Here is a 22941-nt window from a genome sequence, read left to right on the forward strand (position 1 = left end):
GCGTAGGAGAAAGTGAGTTGTCACCAGGGTGCATGGCTTCCTGGACGTTCTACTGGAATAAAAGTTGGCTCCCCAGGGCCAGCAGAAGTCATCCCAGGGCAGGTCCCAAGCAGTCTCCCTTCCAGGCTCTGTAGTAAAAATGAACCACTCTTGATTTGAGATTCAGAGTCTGAGGTCAATCTCCCCACCCCAGATCTCACTGGGGGCACTAGATCCCCCAGAGCCTTCTTCAGACCCCTGAGATTTATCACTGGCTTCAGGGAAATGAGCCAATTTGATTAGCTTTTCCATTCTCCCAGCTTCTTTTCCAGGAGTGGAGCAGAGTGCGGGGCTCATTGTCGCAGTGGAACAAGCTAAAGACCCTGCAAGGCCCAATGCTGACTCCAGGAGGTACTGGGAAGGGCTTGCTAGTGATGGAAACTGGCTATGAATCTTGCTTTCCTGATTCTAAAATCGACTCTGTCTGAAGGTGCTGCTGAGGTGCCCTGGGTACTTCTCCAGTGGTGCATAGAGGAGTGACAGAGGAGGAGGGCCCCTGACACACACACAATTTCAGCAAGACAGTTTCCCTGTTATCTATTATATAGATGGGGGGGTGCATTCATTTCTTCATTCAATATTTATTGAACTTCCATGTATTCCAGGCACTGTCTAGGCATCTGGGCCAGGATAGAGAGGGGAATAAGATAGACCTTTCCTTGATGTCACAGAATTTAAGTCTTAGCTGGGGAGACAGGAAATAAACAAGTAAGTGTAAGCAAGTAAGTGAAAACCCCATAATTTGGGGTAGAGGCCCACAGGACAGGTTCTGCAGGAAGCAGACTCTGACAGAGATTTGCAGGAGGTTTTTGGGGGTGTGATCTCAGGAGCAACACGTGTGAAGGGTGAGGGACACAGGACGGACAGACGGAAAAGCTGCTTTCTCTATTCCTCCTGAGGAGCTTTGCAGCTTGGGACAACAAGCAGTGTTGTCCTAATTGAGATCGAAGGACTGGGCATTTGCACTACCACGTGACCAGTCTTTGGCCACAAGCTGCCTCCAGGAAGTGGGTGTACGTGTTGGTGGAGCAGCTTCCTCTGACAGAGGAAATGACACACCTCTGACACTTTCCAACGCTTGGAAAGTGTCTCAGGTGTGAGCTGGTGGTGTCTGCACCCCCAGCAGCTAAGGCGATGAGCATTTCTCGGTCCTGCCAGGGAATCTGAGCGGCACATAACAACATCCACTATGAAATGTGGTGTGTGCTGGGCGGTGGCTGACTGAGGAGCTCGAGAGTAGGAGTGAGGCAGGCTGTTTTAAAGAGGTGGCAAGGGAAGACCTCTCTGGGTAAAGGCAGAGACTTGCAAAGACTTGATTGGTGTGAGGAAGTAAGCCATTCAAAGTCAAGGGCACCAGAGGTTCTAAGCAGAGGAAACAGCAAATGCAAAGCGGAGAACAAGCTTGGCACATTTGAGAACCAACAATAAGTCCAGTGTGTCTGGAGCCACAAGAGTGAAGGAGAGAGCAGCTGGCGGTTCAGCCAATGGGGTACCAGGAAACCAGATGGCGGAGAGCCTGGTAGACCATGGTAAGGAGTTTGCAGTTTACTCTAAGTGTGATGGGAGATGTTGGAGCACTTTGAACAGGGGAAAATCACCATCTGATCTACATTTTAAACGTATTATTTCACTAAATAGAGAAATAATACGTCTAAAATGGTAGTAATTGGTCATTGTTATATTATCATTAACAAGTGGAGATTCTAAAGTCTAGACTTCTAAAAACAATTTTAAATGGAGCAAATGTTGCTCCATCTGACAATTACGTAAGCCAGCCATGCCTGTTCTTTCCCTATGGGTAGAAACGTATGGGAAACTGCATTCCAATTCAGGGAAGTATAGGAAGCAGTAATGAAAGTGGGAAGACCTATTACAAGTTTGTTGCAGTCATCCAGGTAAGAGGGGATGGTGGCTGAAAACAAGGTTTCAGCTATGTGGGACCTAGCTTGGAAGGGATGGGATTCTACATATGTTTTGTAGCTGGAAGCAGGAGTTTGAGGCTAAGAGATGACCTGAGAATAGAATTATTTTAGGTGTTAGGCCTGAGAGATGAGGGCACATTGGGGAGGAGCAGGTGCAGCGGGGGCAGGGCATCCAGAATGCTCTTTGGACATCTTATATTTGAGGTGCCTGTCAGACACCCAAGTAGAGATGCCTGATGTGAAGACATCATATCTGCAGCTTGGGGTCCTTCATAAGATCATTTGAAAATAAGAGTTGTGCTACTAAAATAAAATGTGCAAAAAAAAAAAAAAAAAAAGGAGAGAGAGAGAAGAAAAAAAAAGAAAATCGCTGCATCATGCTGTCTTGTCTATAGTTGAATTTTCACATGCTGTGGAAATTCAGCCAGAGATCCTGTGGAAAAATACTGAAAGGACCCTTGGATCACTGATTCTAAGTTTGAAAAAGGGCTTGGCTGGCTGCTTCCAAGCTTGGCTGGCTTGCTTCCATGGGGCAAGTTTGGGAATCTTTTTTTTTTTTTTATTGTAATTGAGGCAATTGACTTTGTCAGCAAGCCAAGAGTGGATTTCTCTCATAGGGGTGAATTCACATTGATCAGTGTAACCAGGCTCCTAAGAGAGTGATAAAGCAGAAACTCTGTTTACCTTGAAAAATATAGTCATCTCACAATTATGTAAGCCGGTCATGCCTGTTTTTTCCCTGTAGGTCAAAGCAGATGGGAAACTGCATTCCAATCCAGGGATTTCCCAGTGAGTTAGAATGAGACAAAGGGGATGAACTGAATAGCTCAAACATGTTAAGTTATCAACATATTAAAATTCTTCTGAGCTAATTGGTAAGGAGCCTCTTCCTGGAGCCTCCTGTCTGCTCCTACTGACTGCCCTTCTCATATCAGGGACCTCACAGAGCTCCCAGATGCTAGAAGGTAAAGGCAGGCAGAATGGGGGCCCCAGGTCACTGCTCCAGCTGTAGCTGAAGACCTTGCTGTTTGGGTGGTGCCTGTGCTATATGGATTGTTAAAGATGTTGACTCTCATCCCCGCTTTAGGGCGCCCAGTCATGATAGCTGGATGCCCCTCGCCTTCTCCATAACAGAAATGCAGCCAGGAGAGGCCCAGAGCCTACTAATGTGTGGATACCCATCACCCCAGCGTTGTCTCAGTCAGAGCTTGAATCATCCTGACGATCCTCCTCGGTCTCATTTCTCTCTGTGTCTGTGATGCTGCATCCATTCTGACAGGCCCTTCTGTCCCTCAGGATGTTCCTGCTGTCAGTCCAGGCTGCTCTGGTCTGAAATTCATCCTGTCCATATAAGGAGACTTTAAATAGATCTTCTTTGATCTGGTGCTGGCTGGTTTTATAATTTTTCTCTCAGAGGGAAATCTTATTTCCCGTTTCCAAGTTCTTGGGTGATGCCTCACAGTCAAGCCCCATAGACTGTCTACCCAGAGGAGTTTCATTTTCATGGAATCCAACAGGGCCAGTGCGGAAAGAGACCTTAATAATCATTTAATTCAACCCTCTTGTTTTATAGACAAGGTGACTGAGAACCAGAGAAGGAATGGCAGGTTGAATTATTATTTATAATGAATATAATATTTACAACCGGTACAGATCACAAAGAAGACATTAATAAACTGATCTATACCAGGAAGCTGTTCCCTGGTTTTTTATAGCACTCTAAGCCTGGTGACCTTCCTGAGCAAACAGAGTCCCTCGCCTCACTGAGGAGAACTCCCGGGAACACCAAAGGCCAAGGGAGACACCGCAGGCAATAAAACATCCCTGAGCGAAACATCTCAACACCCCTAGACAAAGAAAGGCACAGAACTCAAGAAAGCAGTGACGGGAGAGCTTTAGTAAATGTTTAATGAAGATGGAGCACAGAGGTCGTCCAATGCAGCCCCTCTTTTTGAAGCAAGGAAATGTTATGCGATAGATATCTGTCATTGTTTCAGCTTACAAACATTCATTTCCTCTTTTGACAGCTGCTGATTTTCTCTCGAGGGCTCACACCCCTGGACTCTGGGTGGTCCTGGGAGGATGTGAACCCTGTACCCTGACTCCCATCACTGAGGCCAAGGGTCTGGACTCTTCCTCCTCCTCCTACTCCAGCACAGTGGGGAACCCGGCAGGACAGCTGTCCTCTGAGACTCTTGAGTTCACTCGCTTCAGCCACCAAGCACTGACGGGAGTGTTTCCACCAAAGGGCAGCTCCTGTGGCTTCCACTTCCCCTCTCCAAGGTGCCAGGGTTACTGTCTGTCGTCCAGCCTTCCATGGCATCCCTGTCTCTCCAGATCATCTCATTCAATTCTCTCATTGCTCCAGTGAGCCTGGATTGTTTTCTTTTGCCGACAACTGATACCCTTGCCCTTCCCCAAGGTCACTTACCCAGATCAAGGTCCAGCCTGAGATTTGAGTTCCTATTGAGTCCCCTACAGGAGCACAGCTGTGAGCTAAATTGTGCCTCTCCCTAGGTTCATTCCTAACCCTCTCAGACCTCAGGATGGGACAGTATTTGGAGACACGGTCTTTATTGAGCTAATACAGGTTAAATAGTTTACTCGGGGGATCCTCATCCAATACAACTGGTGTCCTTATAGGAGGAAATTGGGACACACGTTGGTGTGCAGTGGGAAGACCATGTGAGGACAGACAGAGAAGCTTGGCCATCTGCATGCCCAGGAGAGAGACTTAGAACAAATCAATCTGCGGACAACTTGATCTTGGACTTCTAGCCTCCAGAACTGTGAGAAAATACATTTCTGTTGTGTAAGCGGCCCAGCCGGTGGTCCTTTGTCATGGCAGCCCTGGCAGATGAGTGCAGACCGCACTTCCCACCGCCATGGTGCCACTGTCTGTGGACAGCATGCCAGCCTCATCGCACGAGTCACCCCTGAAGATGCTCAAATTAGCAGGCTGTTCTTAGAACCAAATTTCCTGGACAGGCTTCAGAAAGCATTCTCTCTGGTGATACAGACATCTGAAAGACACACACACACACACACACACACACACACACACACACACACACCCCAAAAACAAACAAAAAACCCATGGCCAAAAAAAGGACCTTTCTCCCTTTCATTTCTTTAGTAATGAACAGCGCCCAGAAGAGCAGGATAGATGGCTCCTCGGAGAAAACAGAATCATTTCTCAATAAACAAATGAGAATTTAGAGCCCGAGCCGACAAGGAATTTAATCTTGTTCTCCCAGCATCCACACGGAGGAGGGAAGCAAGCAGAGGCAAAGACAGACATCACGGTTCCCCTTGATTCTAATATTGGGTTGGACGGGGGAGGGCGAAGATCTGCATGCCGAGCTCCCTTTCTCCACCCACGCCCCTCCTGGCATACACTCTCAGCAGAGCCTCACCGGGTTCCCCCTGCAAGTAATTGCAGAGGTCTCTTGGGGACAATAACCCCGATGTTACCTCTTGGAGGGTCAGAGGGAAGTGCTTAGGGCTGAGGGAATGCAAGAGGGTGGAGGCCAAAGGGCTGAATATTAATGGGGGTTATCACCACCAGCTCTTAAGGTAATGGAAAAGCCCTCTGCAGAGCCAGGCTGGGGTCGGCCTCACACGGAAATGCAATCTTCTGCAACACAGAGTAGGCAGTGACAAGCAGTTTATCTTCCATTACTCCAAAGCCTTAAATCATTATTAACCCTAAGCCAGCAAAAGAAACCAAACCACTGACTCCAATGTCTCCTTATCTTCCCAGCAAATATAAATGTGCACGACATTGAGGCACCTGTATTAGGGGTTGAATTTTATCCCTCAACCCGCCACCCTCGGAAAGAAAGCTATGTTGAAGTTCTAACCCCCAGTACCTCAGAATATGACCTTATTTAAAGATAGGACCTTAACAGAGGTAATCACGTTAAAATAAAGTCCTTAAGGTGGGCCCTAATCGAATGTGACTGGTGTCCTTATAAGAAGGAGAACTTGGGCTGGGTGCGGTGGCTCATGCCTAGAATCCCAGCACTTTGGGAGGCCAAGGCGGGCTGATCACCTGAGGCCAGGAGTTGGAGACCAGCCTGGGCAATATGGTAAAACCCCATCTCTACTAAAAATACAAATTATCTGGGCATGGTGGTGGGCACCTGTAATCCCAGCTACTCAGGAGGCTGAAGTGGGGGGATGGCTTGAACCCAGGAGGCGGAGGTTGCAGTGAGCCAAGATCACACCACTGCACTCTGGCCTGGGTGACTCAGTGAAACTCTGCCTCAAAAAAAAAAAAAAAAAAAAGAAGGAGAACTTGAACACAGAAACATATACAGGGAGAGCCACATGCAGGGAGAGCGCTGTGTGAAGGTGCTTCTGTAAGTCAAGGGATGCCAAAAATTGCCAGCAAACCTCTTGATGCTGAGGGAAGGCCTGGAAAATATGCCCCCTCACAGGACTCGGAAGGCACCAACTCTACCCATACCTTGACCTCAGACTTCTCGCCTCCAGAACTGGGAAACCATAAATTTCTGTTGTTTAAACAACCTACTTTGACGTACTTTGTTATGGTGGTCCTAGGAAAATAGACACAGAAAGCTCTAATCCACCGGGGAAGGGAAAAGTGGTCCCATCTCATCATAAAATGAGAATTTTTCTGAGGCCATAGGAATGGGTGGAGAAATGGGAGGCTGAGTCATTCTTTCTGCCTTGGGTTTGCCTGGATAACAATGACTCAAGCAAATGGAAGTCCCAAATAAAAGTCATTTTTCAAAGGAGTGTTTCCTCTTTTGAACAGTGCTGACTTAGCCCCAGCCAGCTGAATCAGCGTTTTTGGTGGTGGCAGGAAGTAAGGAGTGATCTTCCTAAAGTAGCGATGTGCTTCCTAGCAGAGTTGCCAGATTAAGCAAATAAAAATACACAGGAGACCCAGTTTCATTTGAATTTCAGATGAATGACGAATAATGTTTCAGTGTATGTCTCAAATACTGCATGGGATAAAACATTCCTATATTTTGCCTGGCAGCCCTCCCCTGATCTCCCCATCCATCCTCCATGTCCATTCTCTGCCTCATCCCTAGTGGAGAAGGGAGGCCCTGAGGCACATCGAGGCACCAAAGTTACGCTACAGTGCAAGGTAAACTCCCAGCAAGAGGTAAGGTGTGTCTCATGATGCACCCTTTGGAGGAAGGGCCTCTGCCTCCTACTGTGGGGAATGATAAAGTTATCCCACTGTGAGGATCCACCAGATAGCAGCCTTCATGGCTTTGACCATATGGGGATCCAGCCTGGGGTTGAGCAGAGAACCAGGAAAAAATAAGAGAGAAAAAAGCCAGAAGGAAAGGAGGATCCCGGGCACCCATCCAAAGCCGACTCCATGGGACTACAAGGTCACCGTAAGAGAGTGTCTGAACCATGCTCTGGCCTCAAATGTTCGTGTGATTAGATATTCAAGTTTGTGGCCTTCCTAGTGAGAGCTGCATCTTCCCATTGCATGGGATGACCAAATATGCACAGACTTTGTTCCTGGGCATGAAGCTGGGCAACCTGCCAACAGAGTCCGCACCCTGCCTCTGCACTGCACAAACATGGCGGTGGTCAGTGAGTGTTTGTCAAGTGACAAATATATGAGTACTCACCACAAAAGAGAGTCCAGCCAATTTCTCCTCCTTGGAAATATAAAGCCAGAAGGTCAAACCTATGGTCTCTCTTCTCCCAGGTATGTTAAAATTGTCAGCCGACTGAGTGCCAAGACCCTGGCTTAGAGATGTTGAAGACACACACCCTAGCAGGGATGTGGAGCTACAGGTATGCATGAGCAGGGCCTGGAGGAGTCCAGTAGGAAGCTCGCCTTGTTTGTGGCTAAATAAGGATTACATGGACATCTCAATGTTTATGTAGCTGGAGGAGAGTCTGACTTGCATGCCCGAATGTCCAAGACTTTTCTCATAGACCAGGGAGAGTAAATTGGTGGGCCTCCCGGGAAAACAGTGGTGGGCCTGGGAAATGCCAGGAGGTATGAAATGCGAACAAACTGCCTGGGTGACAATTTCCCTTTTAATTTTTCAGAGGCTGAACTTGGAGCGATTGATATGGTGCCTGTTACACATGATAGAGAATGTTACCGTGCTTCAGACACAGTGCTTGTGTAGAGGGCAGTAATCTGGACAAAAGGAAGGGCAGGGAGATGGAAGAAGGGAGGTCAGGAAGGAAAGCAGGAAGGTAAGAAGTAAGGAAGGAGCGAAAGGAGAAGGAGAATTTGAATGGAAATGCAGTCTGGCCAATACCCAAATCTGGTTTCTTCCTCTCAGCGTGAAGTGCCCTGATTGGATAAGGAATTCACTGCAAGCCTTTTCAAACTGGCTGGTTTCTTTTTAGAGAACAAGGCTTCATTTGATTAGTTGCCCATTAAATCATAGGAGGAGGGCTGGGCTGGGTAAGGGAATAGGACAGTTAGAAGCTGGGAATAGCTTCCCTTCTGAGGCTCACAATTCTCTCTGAACTTGCTGTTCTGTCAACGAATCCCAGTCCAATGAAAACAGTTAATTACTGAAATCCACGTTGATTGATGGATGGATGGATCTGACAAAGATTTATAGAGAGCCCGTTAGGTGTGAGAGGGCCCCAAGTGAGGCCCTGGAGACATAAAGGCAAATGAAGCACAGACCCTGTACCCCAGGCCCTCCTAGCACAAAAGGGCACACTGGCATATTTTAATAAGACAGCATGTTCAGCTGTGCACAGCAACTGCTCTTTGGGCACATGAAGGGGCACCTGATCCAGACTGGAGATGGGTGGGGAAGATGACATGAGGGGTGGAGATGAGATGGGAGGGCAGATGAGATGGAATGTATCAGGTGATACAACCCAAAGATGTTTAAATAAATATCACTGAACCACATACCTTCACCTCTTCAGTTTATGGCATAGATACCAGCATTACAGGCAGCATCTTGCCCTTTTCCAGCTAAGTTTGCCATTTGTTTTTCTATTCTGCTCATGCCAGTGGTTATAAGGTAATAATGGGTATGAGTTTTCTATTCATGGAACACATGGGTACTCCCATGGTGTATGTCACGTACACCACAAAATTCCTGTGCACCATGTATATACTTGAATGTGTTAATTAAAACTAGGAGGTTCCTGACACATCCTTACTTTCCATTTCCTCATACCTATCCTTGATGAGTGAGGTGGGACTGTACTTCCTTTTTGTCTTCCATAAAAAAAGCCCTAATAGGTCTCATGAAATTCCATTCATTCATGCAATAAATATTCATCGAGTGCTTCTGTGTTCCAGACTGTGTCAGGGCTCAGTATACAAGGAAGCAAATGGTAGATACGAACCTCCTTCCTGGAGTTCAGAGTGGCTCTCAGATGCTTCTGGGCATCACAATTCCCTAGGGAACTTGTTTAAAAACGCAGATGTCCCAGCCTGGTCTGGAGGAAAATGTGATTCTATGTCCCAAACCAGGAGACTGACCCTTGCACACTGCAGAACTGTGAGGATGAGGAGCCCCTGGCATCCAGAAAGGGTGGGGTGGAGATCCAGAGGTTGATTCCAGAAAGCCCGGGGGGCTGCAGGAACATGAGGATGGGGTGAGGGAGGGATGCCATGAATGCATCCCTCAAGCCATCCCCATGTTCCATGGGCATATTATCCCAACATAAAACCCAGAAATGGAAAAGAGCATGAGAAGGGGTGGCCCCCAGCATGAAAACTCCTGAGTACTTTTGCCTGATTATTATTCCGTTTGGTCTAATTGCATTTTAAAATGCTCAGTGGGGAAAAAAAATGCCAAGTCTTTTAATAAATTAAGAGCAGGTCTGCTTTTTAACCTGCAGCAGGTTTTTAAAAAGTCCTGCTGAGGGCACACTGCTTAGAGAGACATGGTCTTTGCAGATGAAGGTAATTAGTGAACACCTTCACCTCTGGAGTCGGGAGGGAGTACGAGGGGCTTTGGTTACTGCAGTAATCTCTTCCTGATTGGGAGGAAACTGGTATTTACAGAGGATGCCTAAAGATTCAAATGTGGTTTTCTCTTTCCGCGAATCAGGAGGCAGAGTGTGTGCAGGAACTCAAAGCCCATGGAACAGCAGGATGCAGCTTTTCTTGGCTCCGTTACTGAGAGATCCTGTCTGATGTTTCCTCTCTGACAGGCCATGACTGGGGACACTTGGATGCCCAGCAGAGCTGGATTTAGGGGCAGAAGAACTGGGCAGCTGTCCCAGCTACCCATCTATGAGGGAAGCTGAAAGATCATAAGAATAAATCAGAAAGATGGTGCCAGTTAACCCCGCTTTCCACACAAGACTCTTGATATAATTGGTGAAGTGGAAACCACAGCCAAAGTACACTCCATCCTCAAGCAAAACATAAAACACACTCCTGATGTATACAGAAAGTTTTGGTGGCCTTAGAGCCTGATTTGGTGCCAACCTGCCTGGGTTCAAATCCAGGTTCCACTACTCACAGGATATGTGACCTTAGGCAACTTCTTTCACCTCCTAGTGCTCTGTTCCCTCGGCTATAAAATAAAAATTATAGTAGTGCCAGTTCTGAACACTAAACGGACATAAAGGAAACACTTAGACCCCAGACTGGCATGTAGCAGGAACTTTATAACGGTTAGCTACTCATTATCATCTTCGTGACCAGCTCAAGCAAGTTGCCTAGTGCCACTGGAGGCTGCATCCCTACCTGAGACAGCCACCTGAACGTTTCCTTAACGTGTAGCCTCCGAGAGCTGAAACTCTGAAAGGAAGTCCTCCGTAATGAGCATTTATTATGTTCAAGTAATTAATTTTCTCTCTTAAAAATGTAACCCCCTTCATACATCTCAAAAGAAATCATCTGACTTAGAAACTACAAAAGACATCTGAACAACATCAAACATTACAGAAAAGTTTTGCCCACATGAAAGTCCAACTCCACCCCACCGCACCCCAAGAGAAGCAAAACAAACATAAAACCAACTTTTGAACTTTTTGAACAAGTGTTTGTAACCATATCGATATATGCATTACCTCTGTCCCGAGTGGGTAAGTAGCCAACTCTCTCCATTTAGGAGTGTTAGAAAAACAGTAAAGGAAAGACCACTTCAAGTAAGTAAAAATGTTATGCTGCGTTTGACGTTTGTATACATCCCTCACTTTGAGCAGAGAGGCACACGACTTCTACTAATGGAAAGTCAGATTTTCCTCTATCCCCACTAAATGAATGTGGAACCATATCTAAGGATATGCTTTGGACGGTGCCAAAACATTGGTCTAATCTGTCAGCTTGATCCTAGGCTCCCCTGTCCCCTGTCCCCACCCCATCCTGAGCACAACTGGACTCAGAATCAAAGCCAGAGCTGGGACAAGTGCAGCTTGTGAAGGATTCCAGTCCCAGCAAGCGGTTATATTAAGCACTACCAAGGTTTAAGAAACATTAGATAAGATGTGGCTGATAATAGTCAAGGCCTAGTTACAATTCCTTCTAAAATGTTTATATTTCCTTCTAAATTATGTGATAACATGAAATTTGCCAAATAATTTACTTAAAATTGATTATTTGCAGTGCTACTTGTGGGTGACTGATGTGCCATGATGTTGTTACTGTGTAGCTAACTCTTCTATTTTACTTCAGTTTTATTTTAAAGTATACATTTATTTAATTTTTTTTTCACTTTAAAGGTGACACATAATTGTTTTCAAGGATGTGAAAATTATAGAATTGTATAAAGTAGACAAGAAAAATCACCTACAATCTCACAGCCCAGAGGCAATGACAGGTAATCATCCAGTCTATTTCCTTCCAGTCTTTTTTCTCCTATGTGTAGATATATGCACATATATACATATATTTTTTCTTTCTAAATATATTGATTTATTATAGAGTTGGGATTGTACTGTTTTCTAACCCAATTTGACCACTCTCTCTCTCTCTCTCTCTATATATATATATATATATATATTTGAACTATATATACATATACAGTTTTTTTTTGTTTTTTTTTTTTTTTGTTTTTTTTTGCGTTGCATCAGTTAGGGTCCTAGCAGGATACAAGTTTCCCTTTAAACTACTGAGGCTAGATTAGACGACCAAAAGGGATGCTGAAATAAAACTGGAGTACGCACACTATGAAGCTGTTCCCACCCTAATCCTGAAGAGTCAAGGGGAGGGAGAAGTTACTGGAACAGGAAGTAAGTAGGTAGGGAGGATAAGTGGAGGAGGATGCCACCTGGCCAAATTGATTGCCTTGAGTAGAGAAGCCCAGGAATGAAACCCTGGGGTCTCAGATGGGGGCTGTGTTTATGGGAAGGGGGATTCACAGACCCTCAGCCTCAGCTCTGGATTTACCCTTCTCCTCCTCCACCCCATTATTCTCCTCTCCTCCTATTTCCTCACTCTCTTCTCCTGCTCCTCCTGCTCCTCCTGCTCCTCCTCTTCCTCTTCTGACTTTGAGGCCTCCTTCTCTCATCCTGGTGCCCCAACTTGTCCTGGCTTCTCCTTTTTGCCCCAGTCCTGCCCTGACCTTCTCTGGCTGGAATAATAATTCCCCAAAGTAGCCCCATGAAGAATCTTATACAACCATCCTGCCGTCCCGCTCCTCAGGGTGCACTTCCCACTGGACACACCCAGAAGGAGTTCAGAGGGCAGGGAGCCTGAGTGGTGCAGGATGAATCTGGAAGGCAAAAGGAGAATGTCCATCATGCACATCATCCAATATGCTTTAAGTACACCTTACAAAAGGGACTGCCTAGTATTCCTTTATAGAAAAGTACCATAAATTATTTAACCCAGTCCTTGTGGAGTATTTCTCATTTTTTTTTTTTTACCATTATAACTAGCACTACAATAAATATTCTTATACATACATTTTTGGCTGCATCTCTGATTATTTTCTCAGGATAAATTCTTAGGGGTGGCATTACTGGGTCAGGGGAATCTACATTTTTTAAGGCTTTTCTTATATATATCACCAAATAGTTCTCCGGAATGTTATTATACCAATTTAAATGCCTGCAAGCAACACATATAGAGTCACCAATCATGTTCACCCAGAGAACTGGTGATGGCTGCCTGCAGTAAATGAGAAGATGCTGGGGGAAGCAGCAGCCTGTTCCGGAGACTGTGGTGTGAAAGGTCACACCTCCCAGCCATGAAAACTGACCTGTTTTAAGACTGAAAGAAGCTTCACAGTCAGTTCACTCCAAGGTCAGCGGGAGTGTCTGACAAAGGGAAGTGAGGTGATGGCTGCTGGGTGGGAGTTTTGTTTCATTTGACCTCACTTACCTAAGGCCAAATGTAACGTAAACAACAGAGGATGGTCGTATAAGGTTCTTCATGGGGCTACTTTGGGGAATTATTCCAGCCAGAGAAGGTCAGGGCAGGACTTGGGGACAAATGAGAAGCCAGGACAAGTTGGGTCACCAGGATGAGAGAAGGAGGCTTCGAAGTCAGAAGAGGAAGAGGAGGAGGAGGAGGAGGAGGAGAAGGGGAGGAGAGTGGGGAAGTAGGAGGAGAAGAGAATGATGGGGGGATGAGGAGGAGGGTCAATCCAGAGCTGGGGTTGGAGGCCTGTGGAGCCCCTTTCCCATAAACACAGCCCCCATCTGAGACCCTAGTCCCCAACTTCCACAGGCAGGGATGAGGGGAGGGGACAGTGGGGTAGGGGACAGGGATTCCCCATTGAGGAAGCTCCATACTGGATTCTAATGGATTCTATTTCCTCTCCTTCAGGGGAATAAACAAGTGCCCAAGGGGCCAGAGACCACCCTTGACTTTGCTTGTGAATCAAGAAAAGGAGTTGGAAGTTCTAGGGTCCCAGCAGATAAGCTAAGGCATAACAGTATTGTGAATGAGACTGCCTGTATTTGTTCCTTAGCAGATAAATAACATGAATATTTGATCACTGCTTTATAAATTCAATACAAAGAAATAACAGGCCAAGTTCAAATGGGCATAGATATATATAGATTTACAGTTTATTATTGATTGGTAAGAATAGTAATAATAATAGCCAACCTCTAGAACATAAAGGCCTGTGCCCTTGGTGCTAAGACTTTTACAAACATGAAATAATATAACCCCTCTTGACAACTACATGAGGATCATATTGAGTTTCAGGGGACAACTAAGGTAACCTATCCTGTCTCACCCAGGTCCCATGTCTGAAACCTACTCCTGACGAGTTCCTTCCCATCCTATGCCCCACTGTAGGCAAATCGGGAAGGCCTGCAAATGATGTGTGAAGAACTGTACCCTGCGTGCCAGGCAGATGTTCACTCATGAACAGATATTTACATGACAGAAAGTGTCCTAGGCTTGGTGTACGTGAAGAAAACAGGCAGAGTCTCTGCTCCCAGGAAGCAGTGCCAGCAGGAGAGACACAGAAGTGACACTTTTTTTTCTTTTTTTTTTTTTTTTTTTTTTTTGCCTCGGCATCTTTTCTCTTGGGGCTCCCTTTGCCTGGAAGGCTCTTCTGAGTACCCGACTTGGCTGCTCCTTCACTCCATTCAGGCCGCTGCTCACCACCCCCTCCTCCAAACAGTCTACCCTCACCACCCCATCTAAAATACTGCCCACTCACTCTCTACTCCTTCATTGTACTTTACTCTTCTCTTGTCACCACCTGATATATGTGTGCGCATGTGAGTGTGTGTATTTATGTATAGACATTTATTTATTCTCTGTCTCTCTCACTGGAGGATTGACATTCCGAGTCGCTTGCAGGAGGGTAACTTTCAGACAGTGTTCGTGTCTTGGGTCCAGTTGAACCTGTTGCTCAGGCCTTGACAGCACATCTCTTCGCTGTTCTACATTGTCAAGGTTCTTGGCAGCAAGCAACAGAAACCCAGTCTGACTAACTTGGTGAAAGGAAAATTCACTGCAAGGCAGAAAGACTGGAAGGCCAGGCCAGGCCCAGGAAATACACAGAAAGCAAGGGAGGCCAGGGAGCTGGAACCAGAGCCCAGTTCGCTACAGGAGAAAGTAATTAGAACACTGGAGTGAGATGTCACCATGCTGGACACTCGATGCTGCACCTCTAGACTTTCAATAACTGCCAATAATTTATAAACCACATCTGCCTCTTTCTGCCTCTCCTGCAAGATTCAGGGTCCCATGTGGTTGACTGATCCTGAGTTGCATTCTCACCTCCTGCTTCCCCCATGCCAGCTTTGGCATCTACAGCAGGAGGTGGTACATTGGGACCCTCTGAGATAATATGCAGTGGAGAACTCCTCCTGATTGAAAGGGATTGGATGCTGAAAGGCCAAAACTCTCCATAAATAGCTACAGGATCTGTCAGTAGGAAGTGGCCTCATTCCCACATGAGTGATGGAGACTCAGTAACCTTTCTTGGTAACAGGCCCCAAACCTGGACTCTGAAAGTTCCTCTTTCTGGCTGGAGCTGGTCAAAGCCATGCACAGGCAGAACTCGCCAGCATCTTGAAGGCTCAACTGTCAGGTGATGGAGAACAGCTGGGGTGGTGGGTCGTCAGGGTCACCTGTGAGAAGTGAGGGAGAGGAGAGCGTTTCCATGGGAGGCAGTTGAGTCCCTGCTGTCCCTAAACCAGGATAATCAACTGACTTTCTAGGGCACTGACACATCACTTACCGGGTTCATTTTCTCTTTGGCAGGCTCTCCTGAGGAAAGAGCAATTAACCTCAAGTCTGTCTTCAAAAGGTTAGACTCTTTTTTTTTCTGAGAAACAGAAAAGAGACCCTGGAAGCTGACATGCCTCTTTGTTTATCCTTCGTGCAAGTCCTGCCAATATCCTGGAAAAGCAGTGATTCCTCCACAGTCACCCCTTTATGGTGGCCCCTAAAACCAGATGCACAACAGTCTAGAAAACTCCAAGTCAGTGCTCATTCCTCGGGGCAATCTGCTCTGGACCTCGTTGAAGGAGAGGTCTGGTTTGTGACATTAACAAGTACCTGCTGACAACAAATACAACCACTTTCTCACCTGCTACCATGAGGAAACCAACGTATCAGGGTTGCTGGCTTGGAAGGAATCTTACAAACACCACGAGAGATGGTGGCTTTTGGCCCCTCACAGCCTCCGTAGTCTCCTGGATTTCCCTGGCAGGAGGCCCTCAAACTATGCACAAATGAGGGGCCTCCGTCCTATTTTTAAAAGCTCTTCAGGAAACACACTTGCTGCCTACACTTCCTCATCACCCACTCGCTCTTCGGGGCTTCTAATCCGGCTTCCGCCCCACCTCGCTCCTGATGGAGCCCCAGGAAGGACTCCAAGGACCTCCTCCTCAGCCACAAATCCGGCAGCCTTGCCCCAGTCCTCATCCTCAGCTGGTTCAGCATTCCACAGGAAATCTCTCCCCTCTGGGTTTCCGTGGCAGGAAACTCCCGTTGTTTTCACTTTTTAATGTGTGTGCCTCCCCAAGGATCTGAGCGTAGCATCCCTCCCTCTGTGCTGCCTCCTTCGTTATCTCACCTACCCTGGGCCTCACCTGACACCTCCGTGCAGATGGTCCTCACTTCCAGCCTCTCTTGTCAGCACCAGCTCTGAGCTCCAACCCCTGTCGGGCACCAGGTCTCGGGTGCCTCTTCTGAATGTCTAAATATCCCAAACGGAATGGGTCATTTTCTGCTCCAGTTCTGTCCTCCCTTCTATCCTCCTCTCCTAAGAGCCCGCCACTCCAGTGTTCAGTCTCCAAATCTCAGCGTCATCTCTGGCTTACCCAGTGGCCTTACCTCCTAGATCCAACCAATTGCAAGTTCTGTCTTTTCCATATCTCTCCTATATCACGATGTTTGTATTCCCATCAAGTGCTTATATTCTACTCTTTTTCAGACCATTGCTGTAACCTCCTAAGGGATCCATCTCTACTCTCTCCTCCTCCCGCACCCCTTTCCCCACAATCTATTTTCTGTGCTTCTTTGAGGACACTCTTCAAGTTCCATCAGGAAAGCACTATGTTGTGTCTCCCTGCTCTAAGACCTACAATGGCTCCCACTGCTGATAATAAGTCCTAAGCCTGGCTTTACACTCATCATAGTTCAAGGCTGTCTCAGTCCACTTTCCATCACTTTCCCTATAGGTACACATTTCTGCAGTTTACCTCAAATTCCCACTCATCTCGAAACACTCTGTCTTCCCAACTCCAGGCTTTTGCTCAAGCTGGACCTTTCTCAGGTAATGCCTTTTCTTTTTATTTACATCTACCAAAATCTTACCTTTCCTTTTAGGGTCATCTCAAATACTACTTCTTCCAGGATGCCTCCCAGGGTTTCCCCAGCCAAGAGTGCTTTTCCTTCCCTGTTCTCCCTGGCTTCACTCAGTTTATCCCTGCACACTCATCACACTTAATCTCATGTCACAGTATTTGAGTATGTGCCTCATTGCCTTGCCCCTGGCCCAAGGATGTTGTCCTACTAAAGGAGTCATTTGCTTACAGTTGATACTTGTTGACTTAAGTCATCAGACTAGATAACCATACACTTGTTTACCTTTCACTATTTGAAAACACACATCCAAAATATATAATCACAGGGACTAAATCAAAGTAAAGAATATGGAAATATGCTCTGTTCACATCTATGGGTAAAGATCAGAATGTAGATCAAAACCCAGTTCTTAAGTGACTTGGACCATTGCTGGGTAGATTTTAACTAATCTTATGGAAAATATTCAAGGGACTTAATGAGCCTAGCTAGGAATGAAGGAGGGCAAGCGAGAGGGAGCCAGAGCGGCTGCTGTCAAGAAACACTTTCTTCCTGTAACCGTATCCCCCGGGACCGGGCCAGTACCTTTGCTTAATCTCTCTCTCTGTGGTCACTCAGGATATGATTACTGGCATCAGATGCAAGCACATGTTTCTGTTCCATTAATCTGAGTGAGGCTGAGAAACTGAAAAGGGAGTCACAAGGGCATTGCTGTGTTGGTCTGGTTACCACCTCAAAGAGGAGCAAGAGAGAGGGGGAGGAAGGATCTGGCAGATGGGCCAGGAGGGGGGGCCGTAAGGGAGCAAAGGGAGATGAGAAAACCACACAAAGAACAAGTTCCTGTAGTGTGGAGGCTGATTCCTTTCAGCTGTTACAAGATGGGGCATGGAGGAGGGATGTACACACACACATACACACACACACATGCACACAGGGACGCCCACAAAGCAACCTATAGACTCAGAGCATCTCCACCATAGGGTTTTGGCAATCAGCCTGATAACCCTTGGTGAGCGTTGTTGCTTGGGGTGTACAGAAAACCACATAACATAAATGTGTCTCACACACAGTAACAGCCTTAATGGGAGGCTGCAGCACAGTAATGAAGACGTGAACAGCTGAAACACAATGTCAGATGGCAGTGGTGACATCTGAAAGCCATAATTTGCCGCTCGGCGTATTTTTGTTCCAGGTACCAGAGCCTGCACAAATGCTCACTGACTTGTCTCTCTCAAGCAGCATCTCTGCTGGGCTTGGCCGGGGGCCAGGTGGTCTTTGCCTTGCCAACAGGTTTCCACTATAGAGAGCCCAGGAAGTCTTTTCTCTCTATCATCTGATGGAGCCGAAATGGAGCAACAGAATAGGTATAAACACACATCTTGTTCTGAAGTTCGGGCCACTTAAATAACCCATTTCCCTTCAGTCCAATCAAAGTGTCCTGGCCGAACATCTTGAGGCGTGGCCGAATGAACCAAAATAATTTTAGCTAAGTCAGAGCTTGGGGGCTTCTGGAAAGGAAAGATGAGACATTACAGAGCACAGAGGCACCAGATTCTGTTTTTCAGCTGTGACTCTCCCTTCTTTCAATCCCTCCTTCTCATTGCTACCTTCCCAGAACCTCAGCACTGCAGACAAGCAATTTCTTCAAGTATAGGCCTTCAAATTAAAGGTTACATTTTCAGTTCTAGCTAGCTACCTGGTGGTTAAATGGCATCAATGCATGAGTTAAGGTTTATAAATGCAAGGGAAGAGGGGCTCCACTGAGGAAGCAGTGTTATGTTTAGCCCCAAGGAACTGAGGAATTCAAAGTCTAGGCAGAGTGGCCTTTTCCACCGCCTTAGTCCTCCCTGGTGGGTCTCCACTCAGCAGCCCGTGTACATCTGTTGACCCACTGTTCTGGACTGCCTTCCTGCCAGGCTCTGTGGTGTGGGCGGAGAGGATAAAGTGACTGTTAACAGCAGGAGTCTTAACTCCTGGCCTGGGTTCCTAAAAGCACAGGCTGCAAAACAGTTTAAGCTGCCACCAAGACACCTGCCCCCACTGTGGTGGCTCTGGGACCCTTTCACTTACACAGAGGTTTGCTTCAAGGAACTTTGAGGGTCAACTGGAGCTTCACTCTAAAGTTGGGGGCTGGCGAAGGCTGCGGCACCTACCACAAGCACCTACCTTACCATGAGCGTCGGGAGGCTGCTATGAATCCCCTCTTACAAAGGCTCAGCCACATGACATCAGGAGAATCTTTGGGAGCAGGTGCAGCGGGAGCTCAGCGCCCACAGGGCATCAGTCTGAAGGCAGCCTGCAGGCAGGAGTGAGAGGAACAGGGTCACACAGCAGAAACTGGCCCCACCCCTGAGAAGCTGTCCACCACCTGCTTTGCAGAGATGGGTCTGACCTGAGTTCTTGGGATCCCAAACATTTTCCCACCCGGAAGACAGCGCACGGTCTTATGAGCTGTGAATATCAGGTCACGTGGGGAAATGGGGGACTAATTTATTTTCACTTTTTACTATTTTGACCCGCTGCTTACTATAAACATTTTAGATTTTTAGATTTTTGTTCAGACTGACATTTTATTGGGATATGATTTATATACAGTGAAATTCACCCTTTCTAGTGTACAGTACTCTCAGTTTTAACAAATATAGATGTTCATGTAACTCTCCCTACAATCAAGATGTAAAACATTTCCATCTTTCCAAAAAGTTCCCTCATGCCTCTTCATCATCAAGTCTGACCCCTCAGCCCCATTCCCTGGCAGCCACTGATCTGATTTCTGTCTCTATAGTTTTGCCTTTTCTAGAATGTCATATAAATAGAATAATACAGTATGTAGCCTTTCAAATATGGCTTCTTTCACTTAGCATGATTCATTGTGGATATATGCATGTTGTGCACAGCCATAGCATGTTCCTTTTTTATTGCTGAGTGGTATTATAACGTATGAATGTACCACACTTTATTTATCATTAACTAGTCAAAGGACATTTGGGATATTTGCATTTTTGTGATTATGAATAAAGTTGCTGTAAACATTCAAATGCAGGTTGCTATGATCTGAATTTTCATCCCCTCCAAAACTCATGTTGAAATTTAATCCCCAATGTGGCAGGATTGGGAGGTGGAGTCTGTGAGAGGTCATTGGGTCATGAAGGCTCTGCCCTCTGGAATGGATTAGTCCATTCATTTGTTAATGGATTAAAGGGTTATCATGGGAGTGAGACTGGTGGCTTTATAAGAAGAGGGAGAGAGACCTGAACTGGCCATGTGATGCCCTGCATCACCTTGGGACTCTACAGAGAGTCCCCACCAGCAAGAAGGCCCTCACCAGATGTGGCCCCTCAACCTTGGACCACAAGTTGGCCCCTCAACTTAGCCTCTAGAATTGTAAGAAATAAATTTTGTTTTTTAGTAAATTACCCAGTCCCAGTTATTCCAGTATAGCAACAGAAAAGAAACTAAGAGACAGATTTTTGTGTGACCATAGGTTTTCATTTCTCTTTGGCAGATACCCAAGAGTGAGATTGTTTGGTTGTCTAGTAAGCGTATGTTTAATGTTGTAAGAAAATGCCAAACTGTTTTCCAAAATAGCTGTACATCTTATTCCCAGCAGCGGTGTATTATAGCTCCAGTTGTTCCACATGCATTTGGTATTGTGAGATTTTCTTTTATTTTAACCATTCTACTAGGTGTATAGTTGTATTTTATTGTAGCTTTACTTTGCATTTCCATAATGATGAAAGATATTGAACACCTTTTCACTTGCTTATTTGCCATTCAGATAGCTTCTTTGATGATATATTTGTTAAAATTTTTGGCCATTTTTTGTGTAGTTGTTTTCTTATTCTGAGTTTCAAGAGTTCTATATACAGTCTCAGTATTTGCAGGGGAGTGGTTCCAGGGCCCCTGTTTATTACCAAATCAGAGTTTACTCAGGTCCTGCAGTTTGCCCTGGGGAACTTGTCTGAAGGAAAAGTTTGCCTTCCATTTTCATAGTTTTTGTATCCCATGAATACTGTGAATACTGTATTTTCAGCATTTGATTGAAAAAATATCTGCGTGTAAGTGGATTCGCACAATTCAAACCCATATTGTTCAAGGGTTAACTGTATTCTGCGTATCAGCCATTTATTATTGTCAGATACGGACTTTGCAAATCTTTTCTCTCAGTCTGTGTTTTTTTGTTTGTTTTTTTGTTTGTTTTAATTTTCTTAACGCTGTCTTCTAAAGAGCAGACATTTTTAATTTTGGTGAAGCCCAAGTTATCTATTAGATTGCGGTTTTGGTTTTATATCTAAGAACTCATTGCTTAACTCAGGGTAACAAAATTTTTCTCTTACATGTTTTATAGAAGTATGAGTTCATGTTCTTCTTCTTTGTTTGTTTTTGGTATATCAATATCCAGTTCTTTCAGCACCATTCTTTGAAAGTCTATCCTTTCTTCATTGAATTGCCTTTGAACTTATGTCCAAAATCAATCAATGGTATATATGTGGTTAGATTTGTGGACTCTCTACTCTGACCAGTTGGTTTAGATGTTTATCTTTTCACCAATATAAGATTATCTTGATTATTGTGCTTTATAATAAGCCTTGAAGTAAGGTAACATGGGTCCCCCAAATTTATTTGTTTTTAACTAGTTTGGCTATGCTAGTTTTTATATATATTTTAGAATCACCTATTGATGTCTACAAAAAATCTTGCTGAAAATTTTTGGGTTGATTGAATCAATAGACTGGTTTGGGGATAATTGACATCTTAAAAATATAAGCTTCTGTAAACATAATATATATCTCCATTTATTCAGATCTTTGATTTCTTCCATCCAAGTTTTGTAGTGTTCAGAATACAGATCTTGCACATTTTAAAAATATTTCAACCTAAGTATTTAATATTTTTAGATGCTATTGTAAATGATTCTTTCTTTGAAATGATACTTATTTTTAATTGAAAAACGTTTGTTGCGAGTATATAGAAATACAATTGCTTTGATAAACTGATTTTTGTATCCTGTATCCTTGCTAACCTCATTTACTAATTCTAGTAGCTTTTAAAAATAGATTCTTTAGAATTTCCTATATAGGTTGTTATGATGTCTGCAAAATGGAGACAGTTTTTTTTCTTTCTAACCTGTATACCTTTTATTTATTTTTCTTGTCTTATTTCACTGTCTAGGACTTCCAAAACAATTTTGAATACAAGTGGTGAGAACAGACATCCTTACCTTGCTTTCCATTTTAGGGGAAATTATTCAGTCACCCACTGTTAAATATGATGTTAGATATAGGGTTTTTGTGGATTCCCTTTATCAGTTTGAGAGTGGTCCTTTCTGTTTCTAGCTTGCTGAGAGTTTTGTTTGTTTTTGTTTTATTATGAATGGACTCTAAATTTTATCAGATGAGATGCCCTCATTTTTCTTCTTTAGTTTGCATATATGGTAAATTATACTGACTGATTTTTTTTTTTTTTTTTTTTTTGAGACAGAGTCTCGCTTAGTCGCCCAGGCTGGAGTGCAATGGCGCGATCTCGGCTCACTGCAAGCTCCGCCTCCCGGGTTCACGCCATTCTCCTGCCTCAGCCTCCCGAGTAGCTGGGACTACAGGCGCCCGCCGCCTTGCCCGGCTAATTTTTTGCATTTTTAGTAGAGACGGGGTTTCACCATGTTAGCCAGGATGGTCTCGATCTCCTGACCTCGTGATCCGCCCGCCTCGGCCTCCCAAAGTGCTGGGATTACAGGCGTGCTGATTTTTAAAATGTTAAACTAGTCTTGCATTCCCAGGGTAAGATCCTAATGTATTGTCCTTTTTATATATTGCTGGG

At 45.2% G+C, this 22941-nt stretch overlaps 1 long non-coding RNA gene across 1 annotated transcript; it reads left to right on the forward strand.

The window, feature by feature from the left end:
- The first annotated feature begins 1056 nt into the window (after window positions 1-1056).
- Window positions 1057-5913, forward strand: LOC144341013 (uncharacterized). Its single transcript, XR_013417579.1, has 2 exons — window positions 1057-1568; window positions 3989-5913. It is a non-coding gene; the product is annotated as an uncharacterized LOC144341013 (long non-coding RNA).
- The last annotated feature ends 17028 nt before the right edge of the window (window positions 5914-22941 follow it).

Source organism: Macaca mulatta, chromosome 5 (genome assembly GCF_049350105.2).
Source record: "Macaca mulatta isolate MMU2019108-1 chromosome 5, T2T-MMU8v2.0, whole genome shotgun sequence".
In the NCBI taxonomy this organism is placed as follows: domain Eukaryota; kingdom Metazoa; phylum Chordata; class Mammalia; order Primates; family Cercopithecidae; genus Macaca; species Macaca mulatta.